This window comes from Hylobates moloch, unplaced genomic scaffold (genome assembly GCF_009828535.3).
Source record: "Hylobates moloch isolate HMO894 unplaced genomic scaffold, HMol_V3 SCAFFOLD_16, whole genome shotgun sequence".
Lineage (NCBI taxonomy): Eukaryota > Metazoa > Chordata > Mammalia > Primates > Hylobatidae > Hylobates > Hylobates moloch.
In genome coordinates this window covers 78,616,027-78,635,843 of record NW_026652291.1, presented here as the reverse complement: position 1 = coordinate 78,635,843, position 19,817 = coordinate 78,616,027, and positions in this window count along the sequence as shown.

Sequence of the window (19,817 nt, the reverse complement as noted above, 5' to 3'; positions counted from 1 at the left end):
CATCTGCAAACAGGGACAATTTGACTTCCTCTTTTCCTAATTGAATGCCCTTTATTTCCTTCTCCTGCCTGATTGCCCTGGACAGAGCTTCCAACACTATGTTGGATAGGAGTGGTGAGAGAGGGCATCACTGTCTTATGCCCGTTTTCAAAGGGAATGCTTCCAGTTTTTGCCCATTCAGTATGATATTGGCTGTGGGTTTGTCATAGATAGCTCTTATTATTTTGAGATATGTCCCATCAATATCTAATTTATTAAAGGTTTTTACCATGAAGGGTTGTTGAATTTTGCCAAAGGCCTTTTCTGCATCTATTGAGATAATCATGTGGTTTTTGTCTTTGGTTCTGTTTATATGCTGGATTACGTTTATTGATTTGCGTATGTTGAAGCAGCCTTGCATCCCAGGGATGAAGCCCACTTGATCATGGTGGATAAGCTTTTGGATGTGTTGCTGGATTCGGTTTGCCAAATTCCATCTTGTGTTAATTTTTGTATATGGTTTAAGGAAGGGGTCCACTTTCAGCCATGTGCATATGGATATCGCAGCACCATTTATTTAATAGGGAGTCCTTTAGCCATTGCTTGTTTTTGTTAACTTTATGGAAGTTCAGGTGGTTGTCAGTGTATGGAATTATTTGTGGCTCCTGTATTCTATTTCATTGGTCTATGTGTCTGTTTTGGTACCAGTACCATGGTGTTTTGGTTACTGTAGCTGCATACTATAGCATGAAGTCAGTAATATGATGCCTCCAGCTTTGTTCTTTTTGCTCTTAGGATTGCCTTGGCTATTCAAGCTACTTCTTGGTTATGTATAAATTTTGAAATGGTTATTTCTAATTTTTTGAAGAATATCATTGGTAGTTTGATGGTAATAGCATTAAACCTGTACATTGCTTTGGGCAGTATGGTCATTTTAATAATATTGATTATTCCTATCCATGAGCATGGGATGGTTTTCCATTTTTTGTGTCATCTCTGATTTCTTTGAGCAATGTTCTGTCGTTCTTATTGAAGAGATATTTAACCCCCTGGTTAGCTATATTCCTAGGTGTTTTATTCTTTTTGTGGCTCTTCTGAATGGGATTGTGTTCTTTTTTTGGTTCTCAGCTTGGATGTTGTTGGTGTACAGACATGCTACTGATTTTTGTACATTGACTTTGTATCCTGAAACTTTGCTGAAGTTATTCATCCTATCTAGGAGCTTTTGGGAAAAAGTTATGGTGTTTTCTAAGTATAAAATAATATTGCCTGTAAATAAGAAAAGTTTGACTTTCTTCCTTCTTATTTTGATGCCTTTTATTTTGTTCTCTTGCCTGATTTCTCCAGCCAGGACTTCCTGTACTATGTTGAATAAGAGTAGTGAAAGAGGGCATGTTTGTCTTCTTCTAGTTTTCTGGAATGCTTCTAGCTTTTACCATTTCAGGATGATGTTGGCTGTGGGTTTGTCACAGATGGCTCTTATTATTTTGAAGCATGTTCCTTCAATACCTAGTTTATTAAGGGTTTTTAAACATGGAGGGATGTTGAGTTTTACGGAAAGCTTTTTCTGCATCTATTGAGATAATCGTGTGGTTTTGTTTTTAGTTTTATTTAATGAGTCACATTTATTAATTTGTGTATGTTAAATCAGCCTTGCATCCCAGGAAAAATTCCTATTTGATAATAGTGTATTAGGTTTTTGATTTTCTGCTGAATTTATTTGCTAGTGTTTTGTTGAGGATTGTTGTGTCTATGTTTATCAAGGATATTTACCTAAAGTTTTCTTTTTCTGTTGTTGTGTCTCTGCAAGGTTTTGGTATCAGGATGACACAACCTCTTAGAATGAGTTAAGGAGTCCTTACTCCTCAATTTTTTTGGAATAGTTTCAGTAGGAATGGTATCAGCTCTTCTTTATACATCTTTCAGAGTTCAGCTGTGAATCTGTCTGGTAGCAGAAGACAAAAAATAACCAAAATCAGAGCTGAACTGAAGGAAATTGAGATGCATAAAACCATACAAAAGACCAATTAATCCATAAGTTGGTCCTTTGATTTAATAAATAAGATAAACTGCTAACTAGACTAATCAAGAAAAAAGAGAGAAGCTCCAAATAAACACAATCAGAAATCACAAAGGAGACATTATGACCAATCCTACAGAAATACAAAATTCCTCAGAGACTACTATGATACCTCTATGCACACAAGATAGAAAACATAAAAGAAATGGATAAATTCTGGAAACATACAACCTCCCAAGATCAAATCAAGAAGAAATTGAATTCCTGAACATTCCACTGCACTCCAGCCTTGATCCCAGAGTGAGACTTGTATTGAAAGAAAAATGGATATGAAAAGTGAGCACAAGTAAATGAACTGTGAAGCTTGTGTTGAAAATTAAGAAGTCCAGCTCAGGAATTAGAAAATTTAAAGAAAAATGCATTATAAGTTAATTGTTAAATTTTTGATTACTTTTAACAGTTGCATTAATATCATTCATAATGTGGCATTTACAATAAGCTAAATTAAAAAAAAGGAAATTACCACATTAGGCTGGATGTAAACAGCACAAGAACAACTATTAGTCTACAAAAACATGCAAAGGGAATTGAAGTAATTAAATTAGAGAACAATAGATTTAAATCAACATGAATCAAAATGAAACAAAATATTTACGTATTTCTGACTCTCTCTCTCTCTGCCTCTCCATATATATTATATATTCTGACTATATATGTATTATATATGAGTGTGCATATATATACAAACTATATGTATACCATTATTAAATAGATTAAATAAAGGAAATTCAATTTATTTGTTTCATTGATTATCAATACTACTTTAGGAACTCCATTTGAGACATAGTGATGGTAAAGAGGATTTTGAATTGAAAATATTTACTTGAATTTACTGAGCGTTATCACTGCAAAAATCCATAGCATTTAACTATTAACAAAGCATGCAATTGGGTTGCTATAAAATTTACAATGCAATAGAGGTACTTGGTTGATATGGAAAAATACAGCACTTTATTCTAAGGATTGTTCTTAACCTTGTTCTATTAATATAAGAAACAAGATTGATTAATCAAGTTTATTGTGAGATATATATGTGTGTGTGTATATATATATAATAATATATATTGCCTGTAGTCCCTTTTTTTTCCTGAGATGGAGTCTTGCTTTTTCACCCAGGCTGGAGTGCAATGGTGTGATCTCAGCTCACTTCAACTTCTGCCTCCTTGGTTCAAGCAATTGTCCTTCCTCAGCCTCCCAAGTACCTGGGACTACAGGCATGCACCACCATGCCTGGCTAATTTTTACATTTTTAGTAGTGATGGAGTTTCACCTTGTTGTTCAGGCTGGTCTCGAATTCCTGAGCTCAAGTGACCCACCTGTCCTGACCTCTCAAAGTGCTGGGGTTACCGGCATGAGCCACCATGCCTGGCAGGATTATGTTGTATTTTAAAATATAAGTAGAGTAATAAATCATCTACCTTTTTACATTTTTGAACAAAATGTTCCTTGAGCTTGATGTTATTTATTCATTCACAAACACGAAAATAAACAGTCAAAGGAATGTTCATTATATGTCTTCTTTATCTTTAATTTTTCTTTGAAGCTGGAACCAAACCCATCAGAGTTTTAACAATAAATGTGAGCATCAATGTTTTTTGTCACTTAAATGAGTAAAGACACTCAGAGTTTTCAGCAAGAGCAGCTGGATCCCACCAGGTGTACATATAACATGTGATAGATGCCTGAACTTACAATACTTATCTATAAACAGTCAATGTCAATACTTTCCATCCATTTGTACATGCTTATTCACCAGTCAAAAAGGTGAGTGCGCTATCATGGTTGGTTTGCAAGTCTGTTCTTCAATTTGAACAGTTGTTTTCTTGGCATATGTGCCTTTGTTTTTGCTATTTCTTCTTAGTTTCTAAAATGTATACATAAAAAAAGTTATTTTCTGTAATGTGTTTTCTCATTTAGCTATAGAATAGACATTGTATAATTAAAAAAATATACTTGGTGGGACATGGACAAGGTATCCGACTAGATGCAACCAGGAATAAAATCTCCTACCATTAACAGATAAGAATATTAAGTAAACTGGCATACTCCAAACAAACCACGTGAGAGAACAAAAGCACTAAGAGGTTAGAGAGAAAAATCCAGATGCTAAGACTGAAGAGGGAGGAAGCTGGGAACCTTGCACAGGGTTGCTGAGCACTGGGGTGTATTCCAGGCCCCAGACAGCTACTAAGGAAGGGATGGCTCTGACTTGTTTAAGTGCAGGACCTAGAGAGAGTCTGGCTGTCCTTCCTGCAGGACCAGAACAAATCTGATCTGCATGCCTCACTGTCCACTGGCCCCTCCCAGAGTTCCTGGCTGGCTATGCCTGCAAGCAGCGTGGCCTCAGCTACCATGCTAGAGTGCTTTTGCTAGCAGCCACTGCCATAGCACTTTAGCCTAAGACCACTGTTGCCCCACCAGAGTGCTTTTGCTGACAGCCTCCTACCAGAACCTGTTTACTTGTTACCTCTCTGCTACCCCTTTGGAGTGCATTTGTCAGTGGCATCTCTGCCACCCTGCCAGAGTGCTTCCTCCCCCAAGGTGGCCCTGCTATTCCCACTGGAACACTTCCCATTTGCAGTGTCCCTGCCACCACCACTGGAATGCTTCACACCCACAGAAACCCACCAGAGTGTCTCCTGCCCATGGCCCCCCACCATCACCCCTACCAGAGCACCTACTGCCTGTGGCACCTTCCATCAAAGCACCTCACACCCACAGTGCCCCCACAGAAGTAACTCCCACTTGCAGTGCCCCCATCACCCCACCACTGAGATGGAATGCCTTCCTCTTGGGATCCACCTGCCAGGACCCCCCTACCCACAGCACCCACATGCCCCTGCTAGAACATTTACAGACATGACTGTCCAGCTGTCCCCTAGGGAGTGCAAATACCCAGGTTTAGATCACATGCAGAAGGGTGGAGTTGAGCCAGGTGCCTCTGAAAGCATTTGGAAATGAAGACATTCAACTATACCCAACTTTTGCCACAGTCGAACCCTCAAGTGATACAAAGATCACAAAGACAAAAAGCCCCATCCAAAGGACAGAAACTTCAAAGGATAAAGGAAAATCAGTACCCACAGGTGAGAAAGAACCACTGAAAGAAATCTAGAAACTCTAAAACCCAGCATGCTGTCTTATCTCCAAACAATCACAGTAGCTCCTCAGAAAAGCTTTTTAATGAGATTGAAATGGCTGAAACATCAGACACAGAATTCAGAATCTGGAAGGCAAGGAAGCTCATTAAGATAGAAGAGAAGGTTGAAACCCAATCCAAGGAAAATAGTAAAGTAATCCAAGAGTTGAGAGATGACATAACCATTTTGGAAATAATACAACTGAACTTTTGGAAATAAACAAATTCACTACAGGAATTTCAAAATACAACTGGAAACATTAACAATGAAATCTTAGGAGAGAATCTCAGAGCTTAAAGACCACTCCTTTGAAGCAACACAGGCAGAAAATAAGAAAAAAAAATTTCCTTAAATAAACAAAACCCCTAAGAATAACGGGATTATGTAAAGAAACCAAACAAAAAACACACTGAGATACTTGAAAGAGAAGGAGAAAGAACAAACAACTTGGAAAATATATTTGAGAAAATATAGTCCACAAAAATCTGTCCAGTATCACTAGAGAGGCTGACATACATATTTAAGAAATTCAGAGAACCCCTGTGAGATAGTACGCAAGTTGACCATCTCCAAAACACATAGTCATCAGAGTATCTGAGGTCAATGCAAAAGAATCAGTCTTCAAGACAGCTAGAGAAAAAGGGCAGGTTATTTTCAAAGGGGATCCCAGCAGACTAAAAGCAGACCTTTTAGCAGAAAACTCACAAGCCAGAAGAGACAGGGGGCCTATTTTCAACATCCTTAAAGAAAAAAAAAATTCTAAACAAGAATTTCATACCCATCCAAACTGAGCTTTATAAGCAAAGGAGAAATGAAATCTCTTTCAGACAAACAAATACAATAATTTATTTACCACAAGACCTGCCATACAAAAATGACAAAAGATAGTGCTAAATATGGACATGAAAAATGATACCTGCAATCACACAAACACATTTAAGCACATACCTACCTCATTGACACTATAAAGCCACTATACAATCAAGTCTACATAGCAACAGCACAATGAAAGGATCAAATCCTCACACACTGAAATTAACTTAGAATGTAAGTGAGCTAAAGGCCCCACTTAAGAGTCAAAGAATGGCAAGCCGGATAAAGAAGCAAGAACCAATTGTGTGCTGTATTCAAAAGATCTGACTCAGAGGTAACAACACGCATAGGCTCAAAGTAAAGGGATGGAGAAAGATCCATCAGGCAAATGGTAAACAAAAATAATGGTAGTTACTATTGCTATGTAAGATAAAACAGAGTTTAAACCAAAAACTATCAGAAAGAACAAAGAAGGGCATTACATAATGATAAAGGGTATAATTTGTCAAAAAGACATAACTGCCCTAAACATATATTCACTTAACTTTAGAGCACCCAGATACATGAAATAACTTGTTAGTGATGTTCCAACAGATGTAGACAACCACACAATAACACTGCGTGAGTTCAACACCCCACTGAGTGTTAGATCAGCAAACAGAAAACTAACAAACATACTCTGGACTTTAACTTAACACCTGACCATAGCACGCACCCTAAGGTCAATCACATAGTCATAAAGAAGTCTCTGAAAATTTAAAAAAAAAAAACAAATTCAAAATCATGCAGGTCATACTCTCAGACAACAGAGCAATAGAAGTAGAAATTAATACCAAGAAGTTTGCTCAAAATCATACAATAACATGGAAGTTAACCTGCCCCTCAATGACTTTTGGGTAAAGAATGAAGCTAAGGCAAAAATCATAAAATTATTTAAAACTAACGAAAACAGAGACACAACATACCAGAATCTTTGGGACACAGCTAAAGCAGGTTAAGAGGAAAGTTTATAGTGTTAAATGCCTACATCAAGAAGTTAAAAAGATCTTACTTTCACAACCTAATATTGTACCTACAGGAAGTAGAAAAACAAGAGCAAACAAACCTCAAAGCTAGCATAAGAAAATAAATAATCGAAATTAGAGCTGAACTGAATAAAACTGAGATGTGTAAATTTATACAAAAGATCAATGAAACTATAAGTTGGTTAAAAGATTAAATAAGATTGATAACCACTAGCTAGATTAATAAAGCAAAAGGAGAGGAGATCTAAATAAACACAATCAGAAACCACAAAGGTTACATTACAACTAACACCACATAAATACAAGAAATCCTCAAACTATTACAAATACCTCTGTGTACACAAATTAGAAAACCTAGAAGAAATAGATAAATTTCTAGAAGCACAGAGCTTCCCAAGATTGAAACAGGAAGAAATTATAATGATTAACAGACCAATAACATGTTCCAAAATTGAATCAGTAATAAAAAGGCTACCAATCAAAAAAGCCCTAAACCAGAAGGATTCATATATGAATTTTACCAGACATATAAAAAAGAGCTAGCCGGTTGCAGTGGCTCACGCCTGTAATCCCACCACTTTGGGAGACTGCGGCAGCATGAATCACGAGGTCAGGAAATAGAGACCATCCTGGCTATGGTGAAACCCCGTCTCTACTAAAAATACAAAAAATTAGCCCGGCGTGGTGGCGGGCGCCTATAGTCTCAGCTACTTGGGAGGCTGAGGCAGGAGAATGGCGTGAACCCGGGAGGTGGAGCTTGCAGTGAGCCGAGATCGCGCCACTGCACTCCAGCCTGGGCGAGAAAGCGAGACTCCGTCTCAAAAAAATAAAAATAAAAATAAAATTTTTTAAAGTGCTAGTACCAGTCCTACTGAAATTATTCCAAATATTGAGGATGAGGGACTCCTCTCTAACTCATTCTACAAAACCAGCATCATTCTGATACCAAAGCCTGAAAGAGACACAACAGAAAAAGAAAACTTCAGGCTAATATCCTCAATGAACATAGACACAAAAGTTCTCAACAGAATACTAGCACACCAAATGCAGCAGCACATTAAGAAGTTAATTCACCACGATTAATTAGGCTTTATTTCTGGGATGCAAGGCTAATTCAATATGCACAAATCAATTAATGTGACTCAGCACATATACAGAATTAACCACAAAAAGTCATGTGATTATCTCAATAGATACAGAAAAGGTCTTCAATAAAATTCAACATTCCTTCATGTTAAAAATCCTAGACAAATTAGGCACTGAGGGAACATACTTCAAAATAATAAGAGCCATCTGTGACAAACCCACAGCCAGCATCATCTTGAATGGACAAAAACTGGAAGCATTCCACTTGTGAACTGGAACAAGACAAGAATGCCCACTCTCATCACTCCTGTTCACCATAGTACTGGAAGTCTTGGCCAGGGCAATCAGGCAAGAGAAAGAAAGAAAAGGCAGCCAAATAGGAAGAGAGGTAGCTGAACTATGTCTTCACATATGATAAGATTCTACACCTAGAAAACTCCGTAGACTCAACAAGAAGACTTCAGGATTAATAAACAACTTCAGCAAAGTTTCAGTATACAAAATTGATGTTTAAAAATCAGTAGCATTTCTATAGAGCAATGACACTAAGCTAAGAGCTTGGATGAACACAATCCCATTTACATAGACACAAAAATAATAATAAAATACTTAGGAATACAGCTCACCAAGGAAGTGAAATATCTGTACAGTGAGAATTTCAAAATACTGCTAAAGAAAATGAGAGCCAACACAAAGAAATAAAACAGACCTTCATGATTGTTGATAAGAAGAATCAATATCTTTAAAATGGCCCTATTGCCCCAAGCAATTGACAGATTGAATGTTATTACTATCAAGCTTCCCACATCATTTTTCACAGAATTAGAAAAAAACTATTCTAAAAAGTATATGGAGCCCAAAAGGAGTCTGAATTGTAAAAGCAATCCTGAGCAAAAAGAACAAAGCCAGAAGCGTCACATTACCTGACTTCAAACTATACTACAAGGCTACAGTAAACAAAACAGCATGTTACTGGTACAAAAACAGATGCATACACCAATAGAACAGAAAAGGGAACCTAGAAATAAAACCACACACCTATAAGCTACTGACCTTTGACAAAGTCAACAATAATAAGCAAGGGAAAAAGGACTAGCTATTCAATAAATGGTGCTGGGATAACTGGCTAACCATATGTAGAATATTGATACTAGACTTCTTCCTTTCCCCTTATACAAAAATCAACTCTAGGTGGATTACACACTTAAATATAAGACCTAAACAATAAAAACTTTATAAGAAATCCTAGGAAATACCAATTTTGACTTCATCCTTGGCAAAGAATTTATGACTGAGTCCCCAAAAGCTATTCCAACAAAAACAGAAATTGGCAAGTGGAACCTAATCAAACTAAAGAGCTTCAGCATAGCAAAAGAAAGTATAAATGGAGTGAAAAGACAACCTATGGAATAAGAGAAAATATTTCCAGACTATTCATCTGATAAAGGTCTAATATCAGGAATCTATAATGATCTCAAAATTAAGAAGCAATAAACAACCCCATTAAAAATGGGCAAAGGACATGAGTGGACACTTCCTGAAAGACGTAAATGCTGGCAACAAATATATGAAAACATGCTCATCATAACTAGTCATTAGAGAAATGCAAATCAAAACCACAGTGAGATACCAGCTCACACCAGTAAAAATGGCTATCACCAAAAAGTCAAAAAAACAGGCTCTGGAAAGACTGCAGAGGAAAGGAAATAATTATGTACTGCAGGTGAGAGTGTGAAGTAGTTCAATCAAGGTAGAAAACCGTGTGGAGAATTCTCAAAGGACTTAAAACAGAGCTACCATTTGACCCAGAAATTCCAATATTGGGTATATACACAAAGGAAAATAAATGATTCTACCAAAAGGAAACATTCACTTGTATGTTTATTGCAGCACTATTCACAATACCAAAGACATGGAGTCAACCAAGATATCCATCAAAGGTGGATGGGAAAATGAAAGTATGGTACACATACAGCATGGAACAGCATGTAGCCATAAAAAAACAATAAAATTATGTCCTTTGCAGCAACATTGGTGCAGCTGGAGGCCATTATCCTAAGCCAACTAACACATGAAGAGAAAATCAAATACTGCATGTTCTCACTTATAAACGTGAACTAAACATTGAATACACATGGGGACAAAGATGGGAGAATAGACACAATACTGCTTGAGGGGGAGGGTGGGAGGGGAGGAATAGATTGGAAGGCTCCCTATCATCTGCTATGCTCACTACCTTGGTAACAGGATGACAAGATCATTCTTACATCCAGCCTCAGTGACATGCAATTTACCCATTTAACCAACTTGCAAATGTACCCTGAAACCTGAAAGTAAATAAAAATATTTATACTCTCCCTAGTAACCTTATACTTTTATGAAAAAGACAGAAAAAGATAAAGTTGGTATACTTTCTCTGAAAATCATTTTCTTGCTACATAAATTCACGATGGGCCTTAGATTCACTGTTGTAGCTGCACCAACATTTCTGTCAGAGAAATGTTCTTATTAGGAGTAAAATTACTGGTAGTAGAACATAATTATTATAAGCCACACCCTAATGTTTTAAACTACCAAACTGAGTTTCCTGACAAGAAACATTTAACAGCACATAAATAAATAAATGAATAAATACAATCAAGCGACATTAATGTCAAAGGCAATTAAATAATGTATGTAGGGCCTTCAAGGAAAAAGTTGTAAATGAAAAATAACTTGTCAAAAAGAATGGTATCAATAAAAAACTTCTCAAATATTCAAAATGCCTAAGAACATGCCATCAATACACCATGTATTGCAAGATTCTTAAACATGTTGTTTTAGTTAGGATTCCCTTTGTCTCTTAGTAGAATAATTGAATAGAAACAATTTAAATTAATAGGGTGGGGATTGTTCTCTCAAAAAACAGTAATTTTGGAGCCAAGCAAATACAGGTTTTAACACATTAGATAAGGTGCGAAAAAGCTGAACATGGAAGTCACTAGGCCTTTGTTTTGTTTTTGATGTGCATGTTTTGTTATTTTCTTCCAGATATCCATTTTTAAAGATCTGAATCTTTGTGCTAGATGAAATACATTGGGTCTTGTGAGTTTGATTTTCAACCAGAATACAACCATAGTTGTTAACAGAGTAGAGTTGGCAGTGCACTAAGGCGGCAGTAGACAATAAGTAAAAACTTTAAAATCCCTTACTTTATATGCAAGTATTAAAAATTGTGTTTTTAAATTTTGATACCTGGAGAAATGTACACGAGTATATTTTATTTGATTAATTGTGCTATAATATTAAAAATACAAGAAAATATGGGTAATCCATTAAAAAATAAGCAACACAAATAAGAGAAACACAAATAGGATATGTGAAACAAGATGACACAATATAAATTTATATTATAAAATTATAAATGAATTAAAGTCTTATTTATAGGATAGAAGCATTCTGTTTGTATTGAAAATAGTGTTTTGCATCATAGTATTTACAACAGATAACAGAGTAAAGTGATGAACACATCAGAAAAGTGAGCATACATATGTCACAATTATTGTACAAATAAAATTTAATGTTCAAAATTTTATTTGGTTTAAAAGTTTCATTTAATAATTCACAAAACACTTAATCTTAAACCAAGATGCAAAATCTAAAATTGATAAAAAATAGTATAGATGCAAAAATCTGTACAAATATAATGTGTGTAAAAAATGTGGAAAGAATGCAATTTTTGATAGCAGAAAATATAATGAAAAAAACTTCATTTGTATTGATCAGTGTTAATATATCTATAACATAATTATTTTTAATTTATAAAGAAAAAAGTTTATTTACTTTTCAAGAAACAATGTATTTACAAAGCAGTAGTTAATAAATGAGGCTTAAAAACCATAACAAAATGACCGATTAACTTATATGGAAATGTTTTTGGTTCAGTATCAGAAATAAAAAAATTAAACATATAATTCTATACAGAGAAACCTGAAATATCTGTCAGTTAACCAAGGCCTGTTTCAATAATTACTACCAAAATTGCTAAAATATTTTTAATTATTTAGAAAATAATAAAAAATAATAATGTTATGGATATGGCCAAGTAAATTCTTTAAAACTCTAACAAAATAAAACTAATTAAATTGAGAGAAAATGACAAAGAAAGAAAAAAATTAAAAAGATAACTAAGTTTTAAAACCCAAGCTATTCATATAAAATATTCATGATAATATGGCATCTCTGACTCATGTAATAAAGAAAAATAGGAAACACACCAAAATTAAAATAAAGGGGATATAGAGTGAAATGATAGAAAAATGCAAATCACCTTTGTTTGGACACTATCTGCCGTCAGATATTTATTTACTTTGCAACTAATTAGACATGTAGCCATGGGAGTTTACCTCATTTATTCCTGGCCCAACTCTCTAATTTGAACATCTCAAAATTGTGAGATGATTAAATAAAATAATATATGTGAAACTCTTTTTAAAATTTCATTGTATTGTGCTAAGGACAGTTAATATGAGAACTACTATCTTAGCACTGTTTTAAGGGTACAAAATATTATTTTTGATTATAGGTGCAATGTTGTACAGCAGGTCTTTAGAGCTTATTCATCTTGCTTGCCTGAAATTTTATACCTTGATTAAAAATTTTCTCTTTCTCTATCCTCTCAGCCTAGCAAGCACCATTCTAGTCTTTGATTCGAAGAATTTGACTACTGGAGATACCTCATATAAAGGGAGTCATGCAGCATTTGTTGTTTTTGTGACTGGCTTATTTCACTTAGAATACTGTCGGTCAGAATGCAAAGTAATGTAGCCACTGTGGAAACAATATAGACATTCTTAAAAAAAAAATAAAACTACCATATCCATTTCTAGATATTTCTAGATATTTATCAGAAAAAAAATGAAATTAAGATATTGAAGAGGTATCTGTAAACCTATGTTCATTGCAGCATTATTCACAATACCCAAGATATAGAAATTACATAAATGTCCATTGACAGATGAATGGATAAAGAAAATGAAGTATATACACATGATAAAATACGATTCAGTTTCAAAACAGAAAAAAAGTTCTAAAATATGCAACAACAAGGATGAATCACATAAAACCCTCGATATAATATAGTTGATACCCTTTGTAGTTAAATAGTGTTAAAAAGGTGATATAGTTTTATTAAAGGACGTAGAGTGACTTAATCGATGAAGAAACAACACCAAACCCGCCTATAAACACATACATAGACTGAAGGTAAAAAGATGCAAGATATTTCATGCAAGCGGGAATCAAAACAAGAGCTGGAGTAGCTATACTTATATCAGATTAAATAGACTACAGATCAAATACTGTAGAAAGAGACTAAGAAGGTCACTACCTAATGATAAAAAGGTCAGTATCACAAGAGTATATAACAATTATAAATATCTATGCTCTCAATGCTGGAGATCCCAGGTCTTTAAAGCAAACATTAATAGATCTAATGGGAGAGATAGAATGCCATACAATAATATTAGGGGACTTCAACACCCCACTCTCAGTAATGGACAGATTATCCAGACAGAAAATCAGCAAAGAAACATTGCAGTTAAAAATTACACCCTATACCAAATAGGCCTAACTGATATTTACAGAGCATTTCACCCAGCTGCTGCAGAATAAACTTTTTTTTCATCAGCACATGGAACATTTTGAACTCCCTTCAGGTAAAACTGCAAATTTCAGGTAAAGGAAGACCAAAGACTGTCTCATCAATGGCACAGCACCCTAAGGAATGCTGAAGGGATTTCTGACTGAAAGGAACTGTAATCAATGGGAAATAAGAGCTTAAGATAGAAATGAAAATCATTTGAAATTTGTAAACAATTTTACATTGATGAAATTAATTTTTAAAATTGGATATACTTAAAGGGGTGTTTAATGCTCAATCATAGAGTCTGATATATAGTCTTAAAGGGAAAAAATACATCTTTAAAGTAAATGAGTTAGAATCGTCAATTTAGTTTTCTTAACAGAATTTAGAAAGGAGATAAAAACAAAAGTTTTCATATTTTCTGTCTACCAAGTAAATTTAAATCACTATGCCAATGGAATTACAGTAACAATTTAATGATGTTTTACATTTTATGTTAGTCATCACAGCGATGGTACATACAGTACAGCTTCAGTGAGTAGATTGAATTTCCTTCAACAAGTTTAATTTCCTATAATAGACTTATAAAACTACAATGTAATTATTATAGCATGAAGGCAAAAACAGGCTAGTACAACACGCATTTTTGTAAGAAATATAAAATCATAAGAGAATGTCTTATTTCTTCCTGCAAAATTCATTTTCATAAAGATAAACAATATTTACTAATATACTAAATTTTCAAATTAACTATATTAATTATACCCCCATTATTTTATTCTCTGAACCTTTACAGTAACTAATTTATTAATAGTCTTCAATGGCCTTTCCTATCTTTATAACATATGGTAATAACTAATCCATTACACAACATTGTCAAAAGCAGTGTGTCAAATTTATTTATTTTCACAGTTTCTCATTAATTCATTATGATATGCACTCTTTTTTATTATATAATAGAAGTGGAATGGAATTGTTTGTGTATCTCCAATTTTTTCTACATTTAGTGTACAGCTATCATTAATAGACAAGAGTATAATTATATAAATATGCAAAAGCCTGTCATAAAGCAATAGAGATGAGAATTTTCTTATTCTGATTTACCTTTCTAACTCTTTGGAACATTTAAAGATTAAATGAAATGGCTACGAAGATACTGAGTTTAACATCATTAGATATTATGTTACACAGACTTGCAAACACTTTGAAAGATTCTGCATATGATAGTATATATCAAAATTTTAGAAATTACTGAGTGTTAAAATAATTCCTTCCTTAACAGTCTGTGATCAGAAACATTTAACAATTTGATATCGTCTGAAAATTAAGGTAATTTGAGAGACATTTGTGAGCCTGAACAATGAATATGTCTGTGGACTTCACCTAGTACTTTCAATTACATTCTGATTTTCTCTTTTACTCTACTGCCTTACTTATTTTTTCTAGCCCTTAATTTTTATTTCCTTGTTGAGTCTTTCCCTTCTAAGTATCTTCTCTTTTTTTTTTTTTTTTTTTTTGAGACGGAGTCTCGCTCTGTCGCCCAGGCTGGAGTGCAGTGGTGCAATCTCGGCTCACTGCAAGCTCCGCCTCCCGGCTTCACGCCATTCTCCTGCCTCAGCCTCTCCAAGTAGCTGGGACTATAGGCGCCCGCCACCACGCCCGGCTAATTTTTTTGTATTTTTAGTGGAGACGGGGTTTCACCGTGGTCTTGATCTCCTGACCTCGTGATCCGCCCGACTTGGCCTCCCAAAGTGCTGGGATTACAAGCGTGAGCCACCGCGCCCGGCCGTATCTTCTATTCTTTGTTCTCATTTTAATACACTGAAACTCCTTGAGTCAGTATTTTGTTGTGCTCACTCAATGATAAAACCCTGTTTAAGGTAGTGGTTGGCACATAGTACATACAAGTAGGTGCTTATTAAACTTGTAAATTTCATCTTTAAGGAATTCCACAGTGACTCTCATTTCAGTTAATCTATGGAAAACTATGATGTAGTGCAGTGAAAAGCAGATTATGGTTCATAGGCCAAATTACCTTCTAGTATTTTTAATAAATGATTTATTGGAATGTAGCCATGCTGATTCCTTTGTTCTTGTGCTATAGGGCAGAGTTGAGTAGTTGCAGCAGAGATAATATGGTAAACAGTGTCTAAAATATTTACTATCTGGACCTTTACAGGAAAAGTTTTCCAACTCTTTCTCAAAGTTACCAGTAACATTTATGACTTTATACCAATACATACTTTTTTCAGTAGTGCTTTATTTTTCCCATGTCATATAGTATTTATTATGCTATGCATTTATAAAACATATTGCATGATGCCTTATAGTGTTTTTCATTTTGTTAATTTTGTTTTAATTTTTATACTTTAAGTACTGGGATACACGTGCAGAGCGTGCAGGTTTGTTACATAGGTATACATGTGTCATGGTGGTTTGCTGTACCCATAAACCTGTCATCTACATTAGGTATTTCTCCTAATGCTATCCCTCCCCTAGCCCCACACCCACTCCTCGACAGGTCCAGGTGGTGACGTTCCCCTCCCTGTGTCCAGGTGTTCTCATTGTTCAACTCCCACTTATGAGTGAGAACATGCAGTTTTTGGTTTTCTGTTCCTGGGTTAGAATGATGGTTTCCAGCTTCATCCATGTCCCTGCAAAGGACATAAACGCATCCTTTTTTATGACTGCATAGTATTCCACGGTGTATATGTGCCACATTTTAGAAGAAAAAAACAACCCCATCAAAAAGTGTGTGAAGGATATAAATAGACACTTTTCAAAAGAAGACATTTATGCAGGCAACAAACATACGAAAAAAAGCTCATCATCACTGTCATTAGAGAAATGCAAATCAAAACCACAATGAGATACCATCTTACGCCAGTTAGAATGACAATCATTAAAAAGTTAGGGAACAATAGATGCTGGAGAAGATGTGGAGAAATAGGAATGCTTTTACGGTGTTGTTGGCAATGTAAATTAGTTCAACCATTGTGGAGGATAGTGTGGTGATCCTTCAAGGATCTAGAAACAGAAATACCATTTGACACAGCAGTCCCATTACTGGGTGTATACCCAAAGGATTATAAATCATGCTACTATAAAGACACATGCACACATATGTTTATTGCAGCACTATTCACAATAGCAAAGACTTGGAACCAACCCAAATGCCCATCAATGATAGACTGGATAAAGTAGTGCTTCATTTTTTACCTTTCTTGCCAGACTGAAATGCAGCAAGGAGGCAGTATCACTTGTGGCTAAGTATTCTGCTTTGAGAGTTATATGAGGGTAATATTCCAAACTCTGACACTTGAGCTAGCTATGTCCTTCTTTTTGCCAAATACAAAATTAAATTGTATTTCTTTTAACTTTTAGGTTGAGGTACATAGTGCAAGATTGTTATATAGGTAAACTGCATGCCATGAAGATTTGGTGTAAAGATTATTTAGTCACCCATGTAATAAGCATAGTACCCGATAGGTATTTTTGGTGGTGGTGTTGAATCTGTTCCTTACCTTCTCTAAAATTCAGTGGTTTATGTATAATATTAACAATAATAATACTGAAATAGTTTTGAGTATTTGATAAGATTATACATATTAAACTCAATCGCCTGGTAGACAGTAAGTACTCAAGAAACATTATGCTAATAAATGAGAAACTTGAGGTTCACTGAGTTTAGATGAGTTATCAGGGGATGCATCATTTAGCTATTGAAGGACACAGACTAGATCCTGGGTCTTAAGTTTCTTAAGTCACTGAAAAAATCTACTCTCTGTCCATTGTTCCAAGATTCCAACTACAACACTTAGGGGCAATTCCACATTGATAAAGTTGAATTTAAATATCATCTTTCCATCAAAATCTTACCAAAGTCTCAATTATTTATACAAATATTGTGTGCATTTTACAATTTTGCTGTGACCTGACAATTAGCAACCTCTTCATTTAAACTCTGGACCTATCTCCATCATCAACACAAAGATATTGATCTAGCAATTCACATCCTCTCTCCTGCTTTAATTTTTATTATTTTACAGGAAGGTTTGAATTATTCCTATGAGCACACAAACATGCTGAGACATACTCTAGTTTTTTTAAATATTATATATGTCTGTGTATCTCTCCACTATCATTCCTTTTCTCTACAGCGCTTTATAGCAAAATTTCTCTTAATTTGTGTAAACACACCAACTAATAATTTTACCTCCTATTTTGTCTTACACCCACTTCAATCAGGCATGTGCCTCCAATTCTGTTAATACCTTCTGTTGTCAACGATGGCTTTCATTTTATCAAATCGAAAAGAACAATTCCCAGTCCTCACTGTATTCAGCCATGCAGCATTCAGCATTGATCATTTCCTTTTTATTAGTATGTGTTTTACTTAATGTACAGTACACAATACTAGTTTTCTCCTATATCATTATATGTTTCTCCTACCTCATTATATGTTATTTTCATTTATTTTGCTGGATTATTTTCTCCTTCCTAATTAGTAAATGATAGAATTTTTGAGGACAAAGTCTTAAGAAGTCTTCTTCATAAAAATTCCTGGCTGTGTAATGTAACCCAGATTCATGGCTTTAAATATTACCAATAGTCTTTGAGTTTTATTGCGAGTCTCCACTACAGAGGACAATAATAAAATAATGCTTGAGGGAAAAGAAAATAATTCATATAAATGATAGCAAGAGAAGCCTTGTCACAAACTTATGCTCCGTCTGTCAATTGCATATTAAGCATTTTCATTTTGATATTAACAAGAAATTCCAACCCATATCTTCCCTAGTATTTTCTAATTCAGTAATTAGCATCACTTACTCAGACCTCAAAATGCCGGGACAGGTTACCCTTAAATTGCCTCTTTCTCTCACATTCAAACTCTATCCAAGAAGCTCTTGTCAGCTGTACTTAGAATCTATGTTCTTAATATAGTCAGATATCTATAATTTGTATGCTATCATATTTGTCCAAGCTAACATCACTTTCCACAATAGTCTAAGCAATTTATTTTATTTTTCTTACTTAAAACAAGTTAACTTTAAACAAGATCACATCACTTCTTGCTTAAAAACTTCTCATGGATTCCTGTCACCCTGAGAAAAATAAGTAAGATCTTACTTAATCTGCTCCCTGGTCTTCAGCCTAAACTTATTTTATTTTGGCTTGTTCTTTTTGCTCCATTGACACTGGTCTTTTGTTTTCTCAAAATATCATATGTATTCCTATCTGAGGGTATTGCCCTTTGCTATTCCACCAACTGGAAATTCATATCTTAGAGATCCTTGTCAAGGATCTTGTTCTTCATGTCATTCAGATCGTTGCTAATTTTCAATGTCTCAGAAATATCTTCTTTAACTACCTTTTCTGAAAGTAGTGCCATCTACTATTCTTAAATTTTTTACTCTGCTTTAATTTGGTCTTCATAGTACTTAAGACTTTCTGATATAATATATGAAGTAAGTTGTTTTTCTATTCTTTGTCTTTCCTTCATATGCAAAGTAATATTCTTGTACTATTTACTGCTATGTTGTCAATAGTTGGAACAGCACAGAATAGCTTTTTGGGAAGATGTTTATTAAATAAATAAAAACTTCCTTTTCCTGACAGAAACAGATCACACAAATCCTGGGGAGAATTCTGATCACACTCTAATCAATGTTAAATACAACACTGACACACATCAGTTTTTTTAAAACTTCAAATTTAGGAAGAGCAAAGCTTTAATTCTTGGAAGAAAGCCTGATACTGGCTACACAAAAATGCACACATATTTTTAGTGTCTATTATGAAACAGAGCATCTTTTATTTTACAAGGTTGATTTGACAGTACAGTGAGACAGATATTTATTTGTTACAAATAATTAGATTTGCTTTGTGAACAAAAGTGAACCTGAAACAGCCAATCCTTTAAGATGGATTTTAAGTGGCTAACTGGGCCTAAATTTCAAACAGAGTCACATCACCATTTGCTAACTAAAGGTCATACATGGACTCTGAGTCTCGAAAGTCCATAATTCTATGGACTTTAACTATGGGACTTTCAGAGCTCTCCTGAA